This window comes from Prosopis cineraria, unplaced genomic scaffold (assembly GCF_029017545.1).
Source record: "Prosopis cineraria cultivar Desert tree isolate PC_DT_omini unplaced genomic scaffold, ASM2901754v1 PC2, whole genome shotgun sequence".
Lineage (NCBI taxonomy): Eukaryota > Viridiplantae > Streptophyta > Magnoliopsida > Fabales > Fabaceae > Prosopis > Prosopis cineraria.
Genome location: NW_026555333.1, coordinates 6,571,547 through 6,583,589, shown reverse-complemented (window position 1 = coordinate 6,583,589; position 12,043 = coordinate 6,571,547). Strand labels below are relative to the sequence as shown.

Sequence of the window (12,043 nt, the reverse complement as noted above, 5' to 3'; positions counted from 1 at the left end):
TAACTCATCGATTTTTATATGATATTTTTAATATTAGAATTTTTTATGAGCCGCTGCATGTAAAAATTTCATGATTTTAAATATGAGTAAACTTTTATTTTTTTGTGCGATTTTTCCGTGACCTTACAATTAAAAAAAAAAACACTTGCGCCGTATTACAGATAATTTTGTTGCTCTGCAAGGTGTGGTTGTGATTTGTCCGTGCAATCAGAACAGTGTCACACACGTACTTTTTTTTTTTTTTTTACGTAGAACATAGGCTTTTTGACCTGCGTGCTATAGGGGGAAAAAAAGTATTTTCCAGTATGCTACGTGGTAGAAAGAATTTACTACTTGGCTTCCACGGAACTGAATTATGAACGTGATACACATGAACTGAATTCTTCTCTTATGTTGTTAGCTTAGGAGTTGGCTTCATTAAAATCAATTTCTTCCAGGCAGGCTGTCTCAAATCGGGCCAGTTTATTTATATCAAATTTAAAATACTTCAACATATAAAATTTTTTATAAAACCAAGCATGTCCCTAATACCTTAAGCTCATTAGACTGGTCCGAGTACATAATTTGTTAAATACTATTTTATTTTGTTTTTTTTTCTTTAATCAATTTCAATTTTTACCTTAAAAAAGAAGGTTGTCAATTTTAACTTATTTTATTGAAATAATAAAAAGAGTTTAGATATTTGAACCAAGTTCATTTTGGATCAGTTTGACTTGAATTCCTCTGAGTTTATTCAAACAGCCTGAATAAGTTTAAAGTAAAAAAAAAAATTAAAACTCCTAAGTCCAGCCCTAAATTTTTTTGGGATTTATTTAGGCTAATCCAAATTACTGGCAGCATCCTCACCTGTTGTTTTTTTGTTCCTCTTTGATAATTCTCCTTAGCTAGATATGCAAGACAATTTAATTTAAAAAATGATAATTTAAAAATTAAAAATAATAATTACTACTAAAATTGTAATATAACATTAGTAGATTGATTTTCATTTTCCTTTTCAAAAAATAATATTGAACAGTTATAGTTTTTATGTAACACACTCTTCATATCTTATATCAATAATTAAAATATTACATTTTTAAATCCAAGTATTTTATATTATACAATACAAAATATTTTGATTATACGTTTTTATGAATTATTGGAAGCCAAACGATGGGAAGAGGAAATGGAGTTGGGATAATGAGCTAAGTGCTGGTTGGGAGAATTAGAAAGAGGAAAAAATAATTGGGAGAGGTAAGGACGCTGCAATAGTTTGATGTAAGTTTGACAATACATGAGAGAGAAATCGATTTCAATAAAAAATCATTAAATATTGTGTGATTAAATATTACCATTGTCATTAAATATATTTCATCTTATCTTATTTATAAATTATTTTTATCATTTTTTATCAAAACTTAGAAAAAATTTAAATCATGAATTCTATTTAAAAATTTAATAAATTTTTAACTTTATTTCTATTAAGTATACTCTACATACTTTAATAAGATAAACATAATGTTTTAATATTCAATAACATTTTTAACATTTAATATGAAGAAAATGAAAAAGATAAACGCAATAACTATTGAAATATTTTATAAATAAAACCAGATTCAATAATTAATATTGCTGATCTCGTAAATAGGAGGAGGAGTATTGTTCAACAACTTAACCCACAAGAAAACAAACAAGGAGAAAAGGGAAGTTAAGAATGATGAGAAAGTGACGCAATGAAAGGCCTAAAGTGGAGCAATGAAGGGCGGGGCTTAACTTTGACGCAGACATTGGATTGATTAATGGAACTTTTGGGGATCCTCCATGCTGTGTCAACCACCAGTCCACCGCCTTCTCTACCTCTTCCTATCATTGCGACTCCATCTCAATGCCAAACCTATTTGCCATTGCGTCATTCCAGCTCTACTCTTCCCGCAAGAAACTTCTTGTTATTGTCGCTGCTGCTGTTATTTTTTTCTGGGTGAAAAATACTTTTAATTTCTCTGCTCTCCCCACTCCTCTTCCTATTCATATCATTCAAAATAGACCTGAACAATTTAGATTTTATATTGTATAAAAGTATTATTAATATGCTTTTTTTTTTGTGCATAGTTATTTTTTTTTATTAAAGGCAATTATCATGTTTAAAATACAGTTAAATATTAAATGTTATCACTACCCATTAACGAAAATTTAAACATTAAGTTGTCACATTATAAAAGACTAGCTATATCTGCCGGTTAATATATCAATTTTTTTAAAGAAACAAACAAGTATAAATCTTGAAAGTTTCATCTGATCAGTTCAAAATTTTGGGAAGAGAAGAGGATGGGGAGAAAAATGAAGTGGACAAAAGCTCACAACGAGTAAAAAACTTGAACTCTCGTGGTCTTCGGGCATCTAGCTCTGACTAATTGATCACTTTGGCATCGGGGCACAATGAACATCAATAATCGAAGATTCTCTGCTTTAAGGATTGTTAGACTCCTATCTTTCGTGGCTGATCTTTTCAGATATTTAAGCATGACTCAGAATTGCATTTATATTTGGGTTGGGTTGAATTGAAATTGACAAGACATGATCCTCTTACCTTCCCCACCCCTCCCCCCCTAAGTTGCCTTTCCGATCATGAAAATAGACCAAAAGAAAAAGCCTGCTTTGATGAAGACGACGCAGGGAAGTCAGGCAGATGAAACAAAAGATGAGAAAAGGAACGATAAGCCACAACTGCTTTTGATTATAGAACAAAATTAACCATCATTGCCAGTTGGCCTCAACCTCCCTGTAATTCATTGCCAATATACTTCTGATTTTCGGAATTGGCATCCATTAAAAAACACAAGATACAAAACAACTCATAATTGTTTTTTGGTTCACAACTTTCCCCCGGTGACTCTGGCGGATGAAAAATACACTGCTAATCTAGAACCTCTAAATCCAAGTATGATAATAAATTAAAAAAATTATAAATAAAAATCTAGCATATTACATTGATCCTGCCGCTACAAAGAAAATTAAAAGGGAGAAGCTGAAGACAAATAAATCACTTTAGCTGGGTGTTAACATATATGAACCTGACTGATAAAGGCCCCTATTTATTAATCAGAACTTATGGTACTCTCAGAAGGAAAACAAAGTTCCAAGGTCATGTAAATGCATCAGGCAATTGAACAGCACTGTTCAGAAGCTTCCTTCTCAGAATCTGAGAAAGGGAGGGCAAAACGATGCATTGCAGGGCTCAGAGGAATATTATATACAGCAGCCAGCCATTCTATGAGGAGAGGAATTTATAAATGCTCTTTCACCTTTTGAAAGTTATGACCAGGCGATTACACAACTGCAGAGGCCGTTCGACGAAGATCCACCATTCTGTTGCCAAATTTCTCACTAAATTGCCGACCTTTCAAACTGGCGTGTCTCACAGGTTTTGGCTGATAAAGAGATGAAAGCATTTCCTCCAGCTTTTGCACACTGTATTTTGCATATTTTGAGGAGCTGGGATCTTGCTCAACCAAGGGACCATAATTCTGCATGTAACTCCGGTAAACAGGAACCACGGCTTGCACTATAAGCTGGGTTGTTTTATCTCTTAGCTCTCGTTCTGGCATAACCCAGCTTGACTGCTTCGTATACATCTCATCAAAAACTTCATTGAACTTTTTCAACCTTTTTTTGACCAGATCACGAGCAGTAGCACGCCCTCCTGAGAACAGAATCAGCCCTTCCCTGCTCAAATGACCAGGAAGCTTTCCCCAGCTATCCCTCAAGAAAATTGTGGAGTAATAGTCCTTGTACTGTTCATGTTCTTTCAACGAAGAATCCCCCAAGAGATCCCCAAGCTTTGTTCCTTTCAAGTGCTTGTACAGATGCCAGTGACTGTTCATAGCAAAGAAGTTCGATAGCCTAGGATCATCATAAGCCTTGATCCATGTCTCCAAATTCGATTCCACAGCTTTTATTATGTTTAAAACCTCATGCACAAGAAGTCTCTCTTGAAAGCTCTGGCGCTTCCAACTCCGGTGTATGACAAGAACTTGGGTTAATATTGGCTTATAGTCATCCCCTAGAAGTTTGTTGCAATAATCAGTAATGAAACTCACCAATCTCGGGACATTGCCATCAAGAGGAGGGGGATTCTGTCTCTGTAACTCTACCTGGACCAGAAGTTCCCAGAAAATCTCGGCTGCCCCATCAATCACTCTCTTGATTAGATCCCTAGTCAAGTTCTGGATTTCAACACATGCTGCTCCGCCAAAAAGGCGGTTGAAATCCAATCTCAATTTGTTCAGAGATGCAAATATGTCCAACAGTTTTAAAAGCTTGATGGGATCTTTCTTACTCTCCGTAACAGTTTTCCCAAATTGAAGAAATGCAAGTATACCAGCCTGTGCAGCTATCCTTGAAAAGCAGCCCATCCACACATCCAACCCAATCCTCTCAAACACATCATTACAAAGTTTATACTCAGCTTCAAACAATGCTTCACTGCAAACTCTAGATGCTTTCCCCATTGGGCTATATATCCCTCAATGCTCTGCACATCATTGAATTCAGATATTGAGATCTCAAGGTAATCCAGATTGAGAGCCTGCAAGCTTGCTCTAACGTTTGAACTACGGACTTCAACATAAATTGATATGCACTTCTCAAGTCTATTGTTAGCAATCAGTCTGCCAAGAATCACTTGCAACTTGTGAATGATAGATACTGGTAAAGGTGAGGGAGCAATGCATGCCTGATCATCAAGCGTAGGTGATGGTGACATTGGAAGTGGAACACTGTTTTCAGTCAATAGCTGGCGGAATTCATTTTCCAGTTTTTCCAATGCTGCCTCTAAAAGCCCGCCATCCAGCCGAGCCTTTTCCTCATCCTTTTGCAATTCGCGAAGATTTTGTAGCGACTTCTTCAAATTTGACAGATACCCTTCATCAGCAACAGTATTATCTTCCAAGTACTCCACTATATCCTCCAACCATTGAATTGCCAATCCACAGTTATCAGCCAAGAACCTCAGTGCCTCTTCGAGGCGCTTCAACACTGACAAATAACCCGGGAGATCATTACGCGGTTCAGATAGGAGCGACTTTTCAAGGCCGTGAACGGCATCAAAAACCTTGAGCACAGCAGCTGCAGGGCCAACTGCACGATTAATATGTCCGCCAACAGCAACAAGAGCGTCCTTGTCAGCACGAATGGGGCGAACTGCAGATTGAAGAGAAGGCAATCTTTGGCTAATCTCCTCCAATCTAGGGCCAGCCTTCTCTAAAGCTAACCCTAGGGACTTTGACTTCTCTAGGCTAAGCTTCAATGACTTCTTGGCGGAAATCAAATTCTGAATTTTACTATCGCTGCTAGCATGCACTGAATCAGCCATTCAGATTTAAAAACTCGTACCCAGCCCAATCCAGGGAAAAAAAAATGTTTCTTAGAATTGTAACCCCAGTTCAGGTGAAGGGGAGCCGAAGACTTGTCAAGCAATAAAAACAGGTTTCTTCTTCCCTTTTATTTATCAACGAGTAATTTTCATCAAGTCACATCGGAATAATCGAAAATGGGGTTGAAATCAACCGGGATTGCTGCAGTACGAGTTTTGCATCACCAACTCCACCAAGCTCGCACCAAATCAAAGACTTAAAGCAAACACCCCGGGGGGGGGGACGAAACTTGCAATGGGCCCACAACAATCCAGGGCTTGAATAAAAAAAAAAAAGAGGAAAAACAAACAGACGAAGAAGCGATATCGAGCAAAAATAGGCGGAGAGAAGAATGAGGGAAAACTCACATGAAAAAGAAGAAAAACGGTATTGACTGAGGGGGGCAGAAGGAGTCGAGCCGGCAAGTTGAATTTGAATGAGGGAATGAGGTGCTACTATGAGGAAGAAAAGAGGAAAGGGCTTGGATTCTGAATCTGATTTCCAGTCAGAGAGAATGAGGAGTGAGAAACCCTAAGAACTGTGAGTAAATGGGAAAGGAGAACGAGAAGAAAGGACTTTAAAATGCTGTATTAAAAGGTACTATGCGTTTGAAATAATACGGTAACTTGAAAATATTTTTTATCTCAAAATATAAAATAATTTTAAAAATAAAAATTTATTAATAATAATTTTAAGTAAAAAGAGCATTAAAATAATATTATTATAATATCATGATTAAGTATATATAAATATTTTTAAAAGTTTATAAATTTATAAAGTATTATTATGAATATTTTTAAATTACAGAGAGAGAACAGGAGAGAATATGTTTTAATTTCATTTTTGGCCAAGGGCATGCCAATTGCTTGACAGCGAGGCGAAGGGACTTCCCTTACTGTTCACTGTTCTATCATCACTTTCTCCTTCGTTTCACTCCTTTTTTTTAAAATATATATATATATATATATTATTGGAAGACATAACTATTAATCTTTATAATTTTATAATTTTTTATTATTGATTTCTATATTTTGTTTGAACGTTCGGTGTTCTTTTAGTTTTTTTTTACAACATTAGTTACTTTATTTTTAAATATATTAATATGAATGATGATATGGCATAATAATAGTGTTAAACCATTTGATATGTAAATATTAATAAAAATGCTGACATGTTTAAAACACAATGAGTTAATAATTTAAATAAATAATAAATAAAAAAAATGAGATTACTTTTTAAATAAGACTGTTTTGAACATTTGACAACAACGCTTGTCGATGTTGAAAAATGATTTTCATTTACTATACGTGAAGCCTTTTACTTTATACGTTAAATCTCTCAACTAAACACCTTTTTTGTTGCATCATTACCTCTCTATACATATTTAAAAATAGAGAAATTGATGTTATATATGAAAAAAATTATAAAGACTTAAAACATTAAAAAAATATAAAAATTAATGATAAAATATGATAAAATTATAAGAATTAATAGTTATGTTTTTCCAGTAATATTCTTCATGAAATCAAAGTGTTTAATATTTTTGTTAACGATGACTCAGGTACCTACATATTTTAAATGAAATGTAAATTCCTTTTTAAAGTAACGTTAAAAATTTTGATTTTTTTTGAAAAAATAAACTGTCATCATCTTAAATTTGAACAAATTTTATCGTTATGTTAAGAAATGTTTTGCTCACCAATAAATTCTTTACAAGCAAAAGTTTAAACGAATTGAATTTTAAAACTTACCCGACTTAAAATATGCCTTCCGCTCCCAAAAAAAAACGTACAAGTTGGTATTTACAAACTGTATATCAAGATTTTTTTTATTATTTAAATATATAAAACATGGTGCCTTCCATGTTTGGAGGGAGACAACCTCTTAATCTCAAATTCTCAGCAAACAAAACGAGGATGGACTAGAAAAACCTTTTTCCCAAAAACAAAAGGCCATCAATACAAACACTTACATAAATTGGAGTCCACTATTTACCTCAAAGGCACTTTGATTTCTATCCCCCATAAAAAATTGGAGATGGAATCTAGAAAGGAAAAATGAGTGGAATCCAAGTGTAAATTAGCTTTTTGTGACGCATGAATTTTCACGCTAGTACAGTACACGAAGAGAGTCGAATCAATTCTCTGGACTGGGCCCGCGGCAAAGTGCATCACAAATAGTCATTGAACCAGATAAAACTTTAAGAAAATATTTACTTTCTTCGTTTAAATATATAAAATATTTTTAATTAAATTTTATTTTTTTATAAAATAATTATTTATTTTTAAATTAATTTTATATTTTTATATTTACTTCTATTAATCACCTTATAATAAATATAAAGCTACTATCAATAGGGACACTTTAAAAAAAAACAATAACTATAATTCGAAAGACTAAAAATATTTTATATTTTTTAACATTCAACTCCTTAAAAAATACCTTATATTTTTTAACGGAGGTGGTATGTATTTAATTTTGTATACCTAATATATCTTTATTCAATCAAATTATAAAAAAGGATAAAAAGGTAAAAATATCCATAAAGTGGGGCATTTAGTTTTCTAAAGTGAGAAAAAGAGTAAAAATACTCATAACATTACATGACTAAGTGTGAAAGTAATCAAACTGTGAACTTTAACTTAATACCATTAACTTTAACCTTTAAATACTAGCTATATATATCACATGTCAGTCTTTACTGACGTTGACTAATAAAGAGATAAAAATATTTATAAAGTCATCGATCAAAAACACAAATATTTAAAAAGTTGTCAGCCAAAAACAAAAAATACCAGTAACATTTTTATAATTAATATAAAAATGATCAATTTATCAAACTTTTTAAATATTGACCATTTAGCTTATATCTAAATAAAAGTTTTTTATTTTTTATTGAAGTTGACTATTTAACTTTTTTTTTTTATGTGGTTATAACTGTTGGGATTTGTCTTCAATATATGCTTGTGTGAAGGTGACGTACATACGTTTATTGTAACCTAAATGAACAAGAATCACTTCTCCTTTACTCTTCAATCCCTTCTTGTGTTTTTCATTCCTTTTTTATCAATTTTTTTTTACATTCTTTCATTTTCATAACATGTTATCAGCACACAAGACCTTATCAGATTAGTTCACACAATGAATTTACCTTATTTTGTGCCGTTCTTATATTTTTTTTATTTTATCATTTAAAAGTTTTCAAATTTTATTTTTATATATTTGTGATAATCAATTTGATATATATTAATATTTTAAGTTCATTTTATTGAATGGTCGACTACCATAATACTCTTGATCTTGTGATTAGATTGCTGTAAGTCTTGTACTTTTGATAATCACCCTTATAAAAGATCTTCTTGTAGTTCCAATAAATACTATAAAAAAAGTTGTTGCTATGATCTATGGCCCTTAAGGCTAAAAATCCAAACATTACATGGCGCCGAAAAGTTTTGATATCATTGGAAATATTTTTTGCTATCATCCTGAAGACTAATAGCATATAAAAACATATTATTGAAAAACATAGTCCTATAAATTAATTAGAGTACATATTTTGTTATAATCACATCACACGTGGTCAATACTCAAATTGATAATTAAAGGCATCAATGTTCTGTCATTACATTAAGATCATGATATCTTGCCATTGTTATTAAAATTATGAGCAATGATTGCAACATAGTTATAAGTCATCTAAGGAAATATGTACTAATTTTATTGAAAGTAAATGCTAAAGTGATTATGAAACCCAAAAAAAAAAAAGATCAGGTATTTAAAAAAAATGCTAAATTTTTGTCCCATCAAATTATTCCTACTAAGATTTTAACGAAGTAAAATATTCATTTATGAACATTCAAGAGAAAGTGTTGTAAATATTATAATTAGCATGGATGTTCATAGCACCCAATCCTTCACATTCCGTCCATATTGAATGACATTATACCCATGCCCTCCTGCTTGAAAGGTTTGTAATATGTATTTTATATAACCTTCAATTATACAATTATATTGTTTAATTATCTTATTTGTGTGCTTGTAATTATCGGGGTTTGTCTTCACTGTTGGAGTCCAATAAATAGGCAAGATGCATACACATATGTTATAACCTAAATAATAACCACTCCTCCTTTACTCTCCAACTCTCTCTCTTGATCTTCATTTCTTTCGTCTCAAACTCTTTTATTCTTCTTATTTTCATAACAATATATTATTCATTTATTATCTAATAAATTTTTTATTAGTTTTACTAATATATTAAAACACAGTTGTCATGATTTAACTTGATATAGATGTATTAAATATACAAGATTAAGTACATAAGTTAACAAAAATTTATTATAAAAAATAATTTATAAAAAATTTACATATATTGATTTAATTGGAAATAAATATATTAAATATATAAATTTAAATATGTAAGTTTTTTTTTCTAAAAATCTGTTAATAGAGTGATACACCCTTGCTGATAACAAAATAATTCAGCAACACGTTTTTTTCCCTAACAAGATATTTTATTTTACTCATGATAACTTTTATAATATACATTAAATTTTATAACCATGCTAACATATTAATCTGCAGTTATAAAAATGCCTCATTCATCACGTGCCCCAGTCAGCCTTTTTTTCCCCCCGACAACTAATTAGCCTATTTTGCAATTACAAATCTCATTCTAGAAGCTCAATCTGCATTTCTAATGGGCCAAACAAACATGACTTACAAACTTCATTCATTTTCTCAACTCTCATCAAGTCTTGTATTATTAATAAAGATTGTGTTTAAAAAAAGATGTAAGCCTCTCAAGATATAACGAATTAAAATTTAAAATTTTATTAAAAAAGCACTCATATTTAGTGCATGACAATATTTTAAACATGATTATCTTTCATAAGATGATACCTATAGGTTATTAAAAAAAAAAAACACCTCTAACCAGGTGCATTAGTTGTTGGAATAAATTAAGGTATATCATCAAAAAATTAATATAAAGGCATCATCCATTTTTATTTTAAATTGAGACCTATCATAGGGGATGGGGAAAGTAACGTATGGTTATTTACAGTTTAAGTCAGGGAAAATAATAACAAAATCCTACCAAATGAAATAAATAATAATCATGTCTCTTAAACTGCCACAATTCTTTTAAATCTCTGGTTATCTTTTTAAAATTAATAATTTTATATTAAATAATTAAATTATTCCTCATTTAAAAAAATGAGTTTGGTTCCATTTTTCTGATCATAGCTTTTATTTAAGCAATTATAACTTTTATTCTTCCCAAAAGTTAAACAAAAAATTACAACTACTCAAATAATTTTTTTTATAATTGATAAATAAGTTCTGAAAATAACCAATTCTAATCATAATTTTTATTTAAAAAATTATAATTTTAATTATGTGAATTGAAAAGATTGAATGATAAAATAGAACTTCCTACGTGAAATATTTTTTTTTTATTATTGAAGTTCAAGTTTTGAAGATAACTAGTTACAATCTTTTTTAAACTATCACAACTTTTATTTTGTGAATCGTAAAAATTAAACAAAGAATTATAACTTTTCATATGAACCTGTTATTTTTTATTTTAAATTAAAAAAAATTTAATTATTTAATTTAAAATTATTAATGTCAGAAAAGTACATAAGAATTTTAGAAAAAATTAAAAAAATGACACGAATGAGGAGGAAGAAAAAAAAATGACAGGCCCATTGGGCCGAATGGCTCTGTAGCACACATCAGAGGGTGGAGGTCTGTCGTCCTAGAGTCTCCCTTCGATTTTTATTTCTACTTGAAGTTGACCTTTGCACAAAAAGGATTAGATTCACTTATCACTGTATATTTATTATCGGAATTTTTTTATGAAAACGTTAAGAGTCGTTTTATAAAATCAGAGTACATTATCATCACATTTTACAATTAAAATGTCATGTGTTTATATTTTAAAATAACAACCTTAATAAGATAATAAATCTTAGTAAAACATGCGTAACGATTGAATTGGACTGCTTTTCTTGGGCCAAAAAAATTGGAACTACGTTTGAACTTTTGTTGGCCGATGGAAAACGGAGTGATTAGTGAAACTCCAAATCGAAGTTAACACTCTGTCCCAAAGTCCAAGTTTGAGGCTTAAATTGCGCAGAAGACACGTTTCTAACTTTGGAGATTATTCAACATCATGACTCATGTCTATCCAAGCTTTGTCAAGCCGCTTCATAATTCGGAGTCTCATTTTCTTTCTATCGCAACCAGTTTTGTAGGTGACATTGATGGTAGGCTTTTTTATCAACATACTATAGACACTAAGAAAATTATCAAAATGCTACACCTTGAAAAATATTTACTTAAATACTATATTAAAAATTGTTCAAATCAAAATGAGTTTGCAGTTACGAAGAATTCGTTTAAGCCAAGAATAATTATATAGTCAAAAATTATTTTTTTATTAAGTGAAAAGTGAAATCATTCACTAGGTAAACGATTTCAACGTTTTTATTAGTATGACATTTTATTCACTATCAACTATTAGAATCTTAGCTTTCTCTTCTTACTTTGCCTTTTGTACATTATCCATTTAAGCATGAAATAGATGACCGCTTATTATTGTTAATGCTCCTCTGGCACTCAATGAGTTTGATGAAACATTCAAGTAC

The 12,043-nt window shown here is 31.1% G+C and overlaps 1 pseudogene; it reads right to left on the bottom strand.

Moving 5' to 3' along the window:
• Window positions 1-2,678: 2,678 nt before the first annotated feature.
• On the bottom strand, window positions 2,679-5,934 carry LOC129303941 (exocyst complex component EXO70A1-like; annotated as a pseudogene).
• Between the last annotated feature and the right edge of the window lie 6,109 nt (window positions 5,935-12,043).